This window comes from Onychostoma macrolepis, chromosome 04, assembly GCF_012432095.1.
Source record: "Onychostoma macrolepis isolate SWU-2019 chromosome 04, ASM1243209v1, whole genome shotgun sequence".
Classification (NCBI taxonomy): domain Eukaryota; kingdom Metazoa; phylum Chordata; class Actinopteri; order Cypriniformes; family Cyprinidae; genus Onychostoma; species Onychostoma macrolepis.
This window is the reverse complement of record NC_081158.1, coordinates 22197811-22209996: the sequence shown is the minus strand read 5'-3', so window position 1 is coordinate 22209996 and position 12186 is coordinate 22197811. Positions and strand designations below refer to the sequence as shown.

The 12186-nt window shown below is 36.0% G+C and overlaps 1 long non-coding RNA gene across 1 annotated transcript; it reads left to right on the top strand.

The window, feature by feature from the left end:
• The first annotated feature begins 3956 nt into the window (after nt 1-3956).
• On the top strand, nt 3957-5205 carry LOC131539335 (uncharacterized). The gene is made up of 3 exons (XR_009270828.1): nt 3957-4077; nt 4194-4277; nt 5054-5205. It is a non-coding gene; the product is annotated as an uncharacterized LOC131539335 (long non-coding RNA).
• Nucleotides 5206-12186: the final 6981 nt, after the last annotated feature.

The following is a 12186-nucleotide window of genomic DNA, read 5'->3' as shown; positions in this document are numbered from 1 at the left end:
AAACCATTCTGATTTGGTGTTTATTTTAAATTTTTAAAATGTTTCCCAATAATAATGATTAAATAAATGCAGTCTTGGTGAGCGTAAGATTGTTTTAAAAAAACATTTTAATCTTAATTATTCCAAATTTGTGTTAGCCAGCGTATAAATAGTTTATTCATATTATATAAATAATATAAAGTATTTTATTAATATGCCATTAAAGCATAAAGCTGTGATTTCATTTTGATGAGATAAAAACCTGTACAACAGCAGGTTTGAAAGTCACTTGCTGTCATATGCGGCATCGCTCACATCAGCTGGCAGCCTTTCACCACTCATTTGACATACTCATCCAAAGAGTGTGGAATTCAGCGAGTCGGAGCTCATCTCTCACCTGCATATATGTCGCAACTCGCAAAATATCTGCAGGGAATTGATAACCTTGATCTCCAACCACAGTCACTTCCATGTAGTGCATGAGAACCAACACGAGTGACTTATAATTATACGATCCTCTGTGTACATTGCTAAAGGGTTCATATGCTGCCAAATGTCATTCATATACAGCCATCAAAACTAATGTCCATTATAATGTGCATTGAATTGGCATTTAGAATTCAAATCCACATATGCTCTCTTCTGATTCTAGCCTCAGATTAAATTAAATTTAAACTGACTTGATTTAAGCTGACTTTCCCCTTAAAGACATGTAAATGCTTTGTTGCTGTTTTAGTTGAGTTGTGCTTGTTACTTACACCAGCAAGGGTCAGTTTATCACTATAATATATAATTGATTTAATGCAATAATAATGTTTTACATGCAATAACATTTTATTCAGTGTTTACCAGTATTTGGTACTTGCTGTGTTCATTTTCCACCCTGCCTTCCTATATCAATGCAAAACAGACATTTCAGAGGATGATTTGCACCTGAAGACATTGTTTCTCAGCATACTGTATTCTGAATATGTCTTGTGTGTGAAAGGAAAACATTTCCCAGAATGCTTAGTGTTTTTGGTTTACTCAAGGTTGGGAAACAAAAACCTACCTCAAGGGGCATTTTGAATCACAACCCTCTAAAGATGTAACAATGAGACAGACAGCAATAAATGATGTTGGCATCCATCACAAAGACACTTCAGAATTCATATCTGCCCTTTCATGCTACACCTGGCGGGAAAAAATAAAGAGGTTAGCAACATTTCAAGTTGTTTTCTGATTTGACATCTGGCCAATAGTGTGTGACTATCTATATTTTTACCTGCAACCTACAGATATGATGGAATCAACTGTGACAGTTTAAAACATCATTTGTAAACAGCTATAAAACTGCCCTTTATTTTTATTGAGAGGCAGATTAAATGTTTTGAAAGTATTAATGGATGTCTTTGAAATTGTCTTTCGGGATGTGTGAGAGGGCACTTGTACTATCTGAAACGACATGCAGTCCCCTGATGAAGACAATTAGTTAATGAGGTTCATCAGGGCCTTCATACGGTCTAAAGATAGTCAGTGTGAGAGTAATGAAATAATGTGTGTGATTGAAAACACCACAGTCAGTATTTTAATTAACTACAATTATTTTTAATAGTTTTAATTTTAGGGCACATTTACATAACATTGTAGTACAAATGGAAAAGTTTTTACTTTTCATTTTTGAATTTTTTTTTGTGTACAGACAACAACTTTGTCCACAAAAAGGACTAAAAATACTATGTACCTACACATACATATGGACAGAACAAATAAAAACGCATGCGCATGTGTAAACAGTTTCACAAATTCACATAATTTTAGTTTATATGGAGATTATAATAGTATCATTTTCTAAAACGTCCACTTTGAAACCTGTTTTCAAAAGTTTGTGTTTTCAAGCCTCCAAAATGTTGTTGTGAATGGCCAAAACACATAAAAAGTTTTCCATTTTTAGATGAAAACTGTTCTGTAAACTTTCTCCTTAGTTAACAATAACAATGCTGATAAAAAAAAACATATCCAGATGTCTTCATACAATAATGTAATAATAAGCTTGAACAACCAATTATGCAATGCCAGTGACATATGGCCAGTGACAATCTGACAAGTTGGTTGCTAGCTGTATGCTAACTCTTGATTAGCATCAGATTAGCCAACCTTACAAAATCCAAAATGTTTCTTAAAACATAAGCTACTGTACAAACAATCAGTGTCCACATGAAGTATATCTATCACATGAAGTGCAATATGAAACCAAACAATAATGTGACCCAGTAATTTAAAATAAAAAACTCAAAAAACTCTACTAGTTAGCTTAGGCTTCTACTTATTTCCTATTTATTATATACTGTGCATTCATAGTTATATAGTATAGAAGTACATTTTTATTTAATGCCATGTCAGCATCTTAGGCTATTTTACGATTAAAAAAATACAATAAAAACCAGCAAACAAACAAACACAAGTTATATTACACAAGATTTTTTACACTGCATTCATTTAAGAAAAGAAACATTTAAAAAGGATGCTACAGTGCTCTATCTTTGCAATTCTACTCAATTTGTTTCACTGAAACATAATTCAATGCTAGTTACAATACTGAAATTTTGTGCAAAACTCACTCTCTCATGCTCAAACTCTATTATTGATTCCTGTGCAGGTATTTATGAGCAAGTACTCCAAAGCAGACTTCTGAGCTAAAGTCTACAGCCTGCTAGGATCCCCAAAGCAAACTCGTCTCATGATGAAAACAATTTCTGATTAAACAGCTGCTCTAAGGCTCAGGTAAACATCATTAAAAAGGTTATAAGTTTGGTGGATAAAAGACCTAAAATGGAAAAGACATTTTTCACTAGAAGTGTTTTGAAAGAAATGCACAAAAAAATGTCAGAGATTGAATCTAGTGCCACAACAGCAGGCTGACTCATAAAACCTTTAATGAAGGCACTAACAGTCTTCACGAGCGTTGAGATAAAAGTTTTCAGCTGAAATTTTTATAATGTCTGTAGGGTGTTTAAGCTATGTCAAGTTTTGTTTATTGCACTTCTGAGCCTTTCAGGAAAGAGGATGTTGGTTCTGCAGGAAGCATAATTATGTGAAATGTTCATCTAGTGTTTACCGGAGTCTTTGAATACCATCTTGAGACATGTACTACAAATGACTTCCAAAAGCTGAGGTGAAAAAAAAGATCATTTTGTATTCATTTACTATTCTTGCATCATCTTTTCTCCTTGTTTTACAGAACAATTCATGCCATGCAAGTTTGGATCGACAAGAGGGTGAGTAAATAATAATATAATTTTCATTTTTGTACAGACAGTTCTTTTAACCACTTCTTTTGAAGCAAACATTTTATAGATTACATTTGATATAAGAAAATTCCAGGTTCAACACATGTTAGGCTAAGTCAGGGAAACTTGAGTGTTGTGTTGAGTGTTGTGCCTTACACTGTAAAAAACATTCTGTAAAATTTACGGTAAAAAACTGGCAGCTGTGGTTGCCGGAATTCTACCGTAAAAAATACGGTAGCAACATTTTAGGTTTTACGGTTTTAACCTAAATTTACAGTTAAATACCATCATTTCATTAACTGATATAATGTTAATATATACCAACCTATTGAAGTACTGAAATCTGTTTTGTACCTTTGAAATACACTGATAACCACCAAATGCAGATGGTGACGAGAAAGTCACATGATGAACCAAAGCCCATCACAAGCAGCTTTTAAATAATAACATATATAGAAGGTGCACAGTGTCATTCACACAAACACTAAACACCATGATGGTGAGACTTATTAAACTGAAATATGCAATAAACATTAATTTAACACCATTAGATGTAACATACAATCCTAGTAAACATAACTGATAAGAAAAAAACTAAGAAACCTACACTGTTAAAAATTGCTGTTAATTTACGGCAGAATTTCAACAGTATAATCCTGTTATGTTCAAAAGCAGTACATTACTGTTTTTTTCATTTTTGTGAAATGACGTAGACACAATATAACGGCATTCTACTGTATTTATAACTCGAAGGAAATAAAACATTACTATCCAGTATTTTTGTAAACTGCAGTGAGCACGCCGGGACTTTCATCCGTCTTGTTAACAGGTCAATTCCCCTTTGCTTTGCGCGATTTCATAGACAAAATACATTACATTTGCTACTGCAACTAATCTGTATAGTGGATATCGGAAGTGACACTATCTTTTATTTGCTCTTTTCAGTGATAAACGCGCCAAATGCGACATCATCGAGTGCAACTGGATTTCTGACTCTGTGACTCGGATTATATTATTCCCAATTACAGGGTGAGTTTCATTCGTTATGAGATAATTCCTATGCAAAGTTAAGTTTTCAAACACTGTTGCATTGAAATCACATCGATGTCTCTGTAACATGCTGAAATGGCCGGTGTTGTTTGCTAATAGGCTATCAGTTTGCAGAATTTGCTAACGCGTTAAACCTCCACTGTTTGAAAAAAACAAACGAACAAACTCAAAATTTCGGTGTCATTGTGATTGCAAATTTGGGTAAGCATGTTCTTGTATGACATGCTTATTCTAAGGGGGATTTTTACTGTTGTGCTTATATTGTTTTTATGTTGGTTATGTTTTTGCATCAATCCATGTTGGTTTTGTATTTAAAGTGATAGAATACTTATTAGCTGGATTTCTGAATCGGAAATCATATGCTTGGAGCACTTAAAAATGTAAACACGAAAGCTAAGTATGAGAACCAATGTTTTCATGTGTAAAGCTAGCATGTTTGAAATTGAGTTTTTATTTACCATGCACTTGTGTGGACTTTCAGTGGATGGGCTTTCTTTGTTGTCTGAATATAAATGAAAATAAATTTTACAATACACAATTTACAGTATACACATTTTGACTTAAAGGTCTGTCCAGACCAGTCCATGTTGAAATGCTTTTCTTATGTTAGAAGTGCTGAACTCTGTGACTGTTTACAATGATTTTAGTTTTCTTTGCATTCAATTGTAATCTGGCAATGTCAAATTAATGTTATGTCAATGCTGAAATTAAATGTGAATTAAATTAAAACATTAAATGTGTTTTTCTTTTTAAAGGTTCAGGTGAAACACCAGGAAGAAGAATCCAGCACTGGATGATCAGCCTTGAGGAGCACATCATTTGTGAGGGCATCCAGCCAGCTTTTCTGTCTGGGCTTGCAGCTGATTTTTCTACTTACAACAATTTCAATCTTCAATACCAAGCTGAAGACGCATGCATGTTGGAATTATTCAAAGGTTAGATACTTGGATGCATACATTCAATTCACTTCACATTTTATTTCTATATCACTTTTACAATACATATATTTTTAAAGCAGCTATACAGAAAATGTATGTTTCATTGAAACATTTGGCCCTAATAAACAGGGAATAGCATCAAATAGAGAAATTTCCTATCAAATATTTGAGCCCCAGTGAGCAGTAGGTGAATGTCAAGGAAATAAAATGTCTATCGGTGGTGAGGTGTTGGTGGAAACCTTGAAAGGAAGCAGATTCATCTAGGACCCATCCTTCATCATTAAAATGATGATCATGTGCATATGTTACAGTTCTGTCAGACATGGCTAAAATAGTAGGGTATAAGATGTGTTATGTCAATGCTTGAACAAAGAGATATCTTTAATCTAGACTGAAACACATCATTCAGTCCAAAGATCCTTTCCTGACAAAGTAAAGTGAAGTGTTCTTGATACAAGAATATAATTTTATATACTTTTAATATTTATATGTTATCCGTGAGTACCCTTTTGGCAACACTTTAGAATAGGGAACACTTATTCACCATTAACTACGACTTTTCCTCAATAAATTCCTAATTTGCTGCTTATTAACAGTTAGTAAGGTAGTTGTTAAGTTTAGGTATTGGGTAGGATTAGGGATGTAGAATAAGGTCATGCAGAATAAGGCATTACTATGTGCTTAATTAGTGCTAATAAATGGCTAATAGTCTAGTAATATGCTAGCTAATAAGCAACTAGTTAAGAGACCCTAAGATAAAGTGTTACCATCTTTTTCCCTCCACACTAATTCTAAACACACATTTGTTTTTCAGGTGGTTCATCGAGATAAATCCGGAAAAGGGACCAGGGCTGGAGGAGTCATATCAAAGCTGATGGGGAAGGTCACCCAGAAAAAGAAAACCGTGAACCCTCGTGTCTGCAGTCTACTTAAAAAAATTTATGGATTTTGAGTTGGACTTTATACAAGTATTACACACCACAGACCACACACTCACATCACACACACACACACACGTTTGTTTTTGTGAAAAGTGGGGACATCCCATAAGCGTAATGGTTTTTATACTGTAAAAACTGTATGTGCTATTGCCCTACACCTAAACCTACCCTTTACAGCGAACTTTGTGCTATTTCAGATTTTCAATACACTCCATTTTGTGTGATTTATAAGCCTTTTGAAAAGTGGGGACATGAGGTAATGTCCTGAAAAGTCACCTGCTCCTTGTAATACCTGTCATTACACAAATTTATGTCCTCATTTGTCACAAAAATGTGCGTGCGCACACACCCACACACACAGTCTCTTGATCTCTATTTTTTCAGGTATTCATTAATTTCTATTCACTCAAAAACATTTACTCAGGTGTTCTCTAAGTTTTTCACTTAATCTTTGTGTCCAGAGTTATTTTTTTGGACAGCCTGCATGACCTATTAGAATTAATTGTTAAAGAGTTAAAGCAATTTATTTATCATTTATACAGCTGAAATGTACATTTATTGTCATAAATGACTTCCAAAAGCTGAGGTGAAAAAAGATCATTTTGTATTCATTTACTATTCTTGCATCATCTTTTCTCCTTGTTTTACAGAACAATTCATGCCATGCAAGTTTGGATCGACAAGAGGGTGAGTAAATAATAATATAATTTTCATTTTTGTACAGACAGTTCTTTTAACCACTTCTTTTGAAGCAAACATTTTATAGATTACATTTGATATAAGAAAATTCCAGGTTCAACACATGTTAGGCTAAGTCAGGGAAACTTGAGTGTTGTGTTGAGTGTTGTGCCTTACACTGTAAAAAACATTCTGTAAAATTTACGGTAAAAAACTGGCAGCTGTGGTTGCCGGAATTCTACCGTAAAAAATACGGTAGCAACATTTTAGGTTTTACGGTTTTAACCTAAATTTACAGTTAAATACCATCATTTCATTAACTGATATAATGTTAATATACCAACCTATTGAAGTACTGAAATCTGTTTTGTACCTTTGAAATACACTCATAACCACCAAACGCAGATGGTGACGAGAAAGTCACATGATGAACCAAAGCCCATCACAAGCAGCTTTTAAATAATAACATATATAGAAGGTGCACAGTGTCATTCACACAAACACTAAACACCATCATGGTGAGACTCATTAAACTGAAATATGCAATAAACATTAATTTAACAACATTAGATGTAACATACAATCCTAGTAAACATAACTGATAAGAAAAAAACTAAGAAACCTAGTTATTTCAAAGAAAAAACATCAAATTCAAACTAAATTTGAAATGCAACGCAGGGAATTCTGGGAACGTCAATTTACGGTTTTTCCCTGTAAATTTTACAAAATTCTTTACTTCCAAAAATGGTATTTCACCGTAAAATTGTCTGAAATGTCTATTACAGTTTTTCACCGTATATATTAGGGGAACTTACCGTTAACCATTTAACAGGTTTTTACTGTAGCATTTTCACCGTTTTTTACCGTTAAAATCACGTCCATTTTTTTACAGTGTATAATCTGGGTTATAATATGCAAGTGAATGGGGTCACTTCGTTACTGTTATCTTTGATTTTACAATTTTGCTACCACAATGTCCTACAATAAACTTTAAATGGGTCGCTTACTGGAAACCCTGAAACCCTAAAATGACCATAAAAATGCCAAAAAATTTACAACTCAAATAATGCACAAGCTTTAACAGAAAAACTAACAAATATACTTTTAAAAAATGATACGCTTCACATGTCTGCTACAAAAATTGACCACATTTATCGTAATCGTGGTTTGGTAAAGAAAAAAAACTTGAAAGGATTTTTTTTGGGGTGATCAGCATTATGCCACAGATTCCTCTGATTGAGTTATACTTGTATCGACTATACCTTAAGCCAGTCTACAAGCTGTTCCAGCAAAGTAGAATGGACAACACAAAGATTTACCGCTTCAATAAAAGATAAAAGGTTACATACAAACGTTAAGACAATAAGTGTGTGAGTCATTTCTAAGAAGCATTCAATGGTAACCGCATTATTATCCTTCACATCTGTTCTGAACAGCCTCTTCCAGGCCTTTAACTTCATTCAGCCTGGAAGCCTGAGAGCTCTTCGTGGTTCCCCTGCACACTAAATGAAGATGATTCGAGAAGATGATGAGAACGCTCTGCGGGACGTTTCTCTGTCTCTGTGTGAGGCGAACTAACAGCCCCCCTGAAGATCACAGAGTCATGAAACACTCTAACAAAAGCATCTCAATCCTCCACTTTGATCTTGGAAATGCCACAGTCAGACTGAAATTGAAACACACCAGCGATGACTGCAAAGCAAGCAAATTGATTTCTTTGATATTATCTACATGAGCGGTGTTGCTGGAGAGTTGATTCCAGAATGAAAGGAAAATGTGCATTGATCTATTATGGATTTTCAAGCACTCTTAAGAAAAGACAGGTTTTTAGAGGATGGCTTTTAAGGCATGTCTGAAAACATGGCATTCGAGACCTGCTCAGCATGAAATTTTATCACTGCTTTAGAGTTTCAGACTTATATTATGATGGCAAATCTGAGTTTCTGACACTATTGCATCACTTTTAAAAACTTTAGAGCACAACAAAACAATTGATATATATTTCATGTATGAACATTAGAGGTTTATGTTCCCTTTTAGGTTCATTGAATGTGAATTCATGGTATTAATATCTTGATTGTATTAAATATGTTCAATATGTACCTAATTTGACATTACTTCATTCTGTTCTATTTGATTTTGATTTGAACTTGTTTCAAAGGATTCCATCACTTTAAAGTTTGAACTTTAAAATGTTAATGACTTCTTTTTTTTGTCACGAGATATGAAAAATACCTGTCATTGTATATTTATCGGGCTATTAATAATAGACTTTTATGCTGTAAAATATAAATGTATTTACAGTATACAAATATATTTAGAGTATTAATACAATATTAAGAATATTAATATTACAACCGTTTATACAAAAGTTATATTAATATAAAGAATTTGTCAAGATTTTTATGATTTTCAAATTGTGCATACATAAATACTTCTAAAATACATAAATACTCATACATTTAAGTGCTATACATTACTGTACTGTCTCAAAGTATCAAATTGCCCAAAACTGTATGTGTTTATGTGCGAATAGTTGCAAATTCTTGAGATCAGTCTGTTATAACATTGCCAAACATAATACTGCATCCCTGTAGCTCCAAACAGCACATTTATACTGATGCTGCACCTGTGATGGTGAGAAATAGAGAGAGTAAATAGAAAGATTTAGACGACTGTGGACAGGAAATGTACTTATCCCTTCAGGACACCCAGCCAAGACTATCAGCAGCACCGAGGGGAAAAGTAGAGGAGCAGGTGGCTCTGGCAACACAGAAAGCAGCTCCAGTCAAGTTTGAGAAACACACACACAGCGAGAACACAAAATGTCATCTGCGAACACACACATTCACGCATACAGACAAGCCATAAAGTGCACGGACAAGATGCACATTCAGTCAAAAACAGGTTGCCACTTTAGTCGTCATTAAGTGGGAACATCTGGCACTAAACTCCAGCATCACTAAAAGCAAAAAAAAAAAAACATCCACACAAAGCGGGTTTAACTGCCTTCAGCAACAGGCTGTAAAAAAACATTCACGTTTAATAGCATGACCCTCATAAAGACCATCCTCTAATGGTTGACCATGACTCTTATCTTCCCATTTCATCATATTAATATGATTATATATGTACCATGACCAGAAGAGGACATTACATGATTCTGGACTTTCGTATCTGAATTTTAGATGCATATTTAAAGGAAAATTACAGGTTCAGTTCAGTTAAGCTCACTCAACAGCATTAATATACGGAATCCAGTTTCCGCCAAAAAGAAAAGAAAAAACTTTAACTCAGAATTCAGACTTTTTATTTGCAATTCCGAGTTTATATCTCACAACCCTGACCTTTGTTCAACAGAATTCTAAATTTACATTTTACAATTCTAACTTTTTTTTTCTGAACTCTGAGTTTACATCTCACAATTCAGTTTTTTTTTTGTTTCAGAAAATGCAGAATTGTGAGATATAAACTCAGAATTGTAGGAAAAAGCTTTGAATTTTGAGATGAAATGTCGCAATTGCCTTTTTTATCCTGAGTTTTAACCAATTATGCATAGTGACATATGGCCAGTGACAATCTGACAAGTTGGTTGCTAGCTGTATGCTAACTCTTGATTAGCATCAGATTAGCCAACCTTACAAAATCCAAAATGTTTCTTAAAACATAGGCTACTGTACAAACAATCAGTGTCCACATGAAGTATATCTATCACATGAAGTGCAATATGAAACCAAACAATAATGTGACCCAGTAATTTAAAATAAAAAAACTCCATGTCATAGCATAGGCGCTAACTACTAGTTAGCTTAGGCTTCTACTTATTTCCTATTTATTATATACTGTGCATTCATAGTTATTGCCACGTCCTCTGTCGTGTGTGTCATGTGTTCCCGCCTCTTGTGTCCATATTTGGTCTTGTTCCTGTCCTTGTTAAGTGTGATTATTAGTTAAGTCTTGTCCAGCTGTGTTTCGTCTAATTATCAGTAATTGTCATGTGTATTTAGTTCCTGCCTGTTTAGTTAGATTTCCTCTGGTCTACTCGTTATTCCTCGGTGTTCCTGTCCATGTCTGCCTTTCCTGGTCTTGCCCTGTCCTCATTAAAGACTGTTATTTTGAAGTTTATCCTCGTCTGCGTGTTTCTCGTTTCTCCCTGTTGTATGCACCGTGACAGAAGACCAGACCTAAACAGTAAGCGGCGCCCCTTCACCACGTTTTGTTTTCAGTTTTTTTTAGTCTTTTATTTTTGGTTCCTGTTTGTCCTGTCTGTCCCGCGGCATGGAAGTCGCCGCTCGTCCATCCCGCCGTAGCCCATAGCAAGTGGGCGTTGGAGTTCGGTGGAATCGCCGCGAGTGCCGCGAGTCCAGGGCCGCGAGCTCCTCCGGTCTGCCGCCGTCCGCGGCTTTCTTCACCCCGCCGTTCGCGGGAGAATCGTCGCCGCCGTCCGCGGCTGTCCTCAGTCCTGTGCACGCCGCCGACCACGGGGAAAGCCAACCCGAACGTCGGCGGCTCCCTCCCTTCACGCCGCCGTCCGCGGCTCACCCTAGCCCGCCTGGAAGCGCGTACGGCAAGCCCGCCTGGAGCTCCCGCCCGCCGCTGACTCCAGTCTAGTCCCGGGTCCCCGTGGAGCAAGTCCACACCTGACGGCCAGGAGTGCCGTCTTGTCTTGCCCACAGGAACATTTTAATGAAACCTGTCTTGTCTTGGTCCATGGAGACTCGTCTGGGGCAGGCGGCTTCTCTTGTTGTGGCCATGGAGGCCAGTCCAGCCGCCTGCCTCCCTGTCGTGGAAGTGGAGGCGGTTGCTGAGGGACCTTGTGAGGGCCCCTGACTCCCTGTCATGCCCAGAAGAAGCCTCAGCTTCCGAGCTGTTCCTGTGGGCTGTCCTGTCTGTGTGTCTGGCCTGTCCTGTCCCTGTCCGTTTAGCCCTGGAGGGCTATCCTGTCCTGTCTGTGTGTCTGGCCAGTGTCCTGTGTTAAGCCCTGGAGGGCTCCTGATACCCCCTGGATTCCCCAAGGAAATTTTGTAATGTTCTAACTAGTTGGTTGAGTAAAAATGTTTGCATTTTATATTTAAAAATTACCTCATGTTAGCGTCAGTTAGCATCAGCTAACAAAATGTTTCAAATAGGCTATTATAATTTTGTAATTCATTATTATTGATTACATTCTTTTAAATTTTAAGCTAAAACTGCATGTACTCTGATTTTGCTGTAAATGTTTAAAGCAAATTGCTTTGTCAGACTGGGGCAATATACTCCACCCATGAGAGCGTTTTGCCCCATAGGTGGTATAAATGTAATTTTTGTTAAAAATCTTGAAAACTACGGACA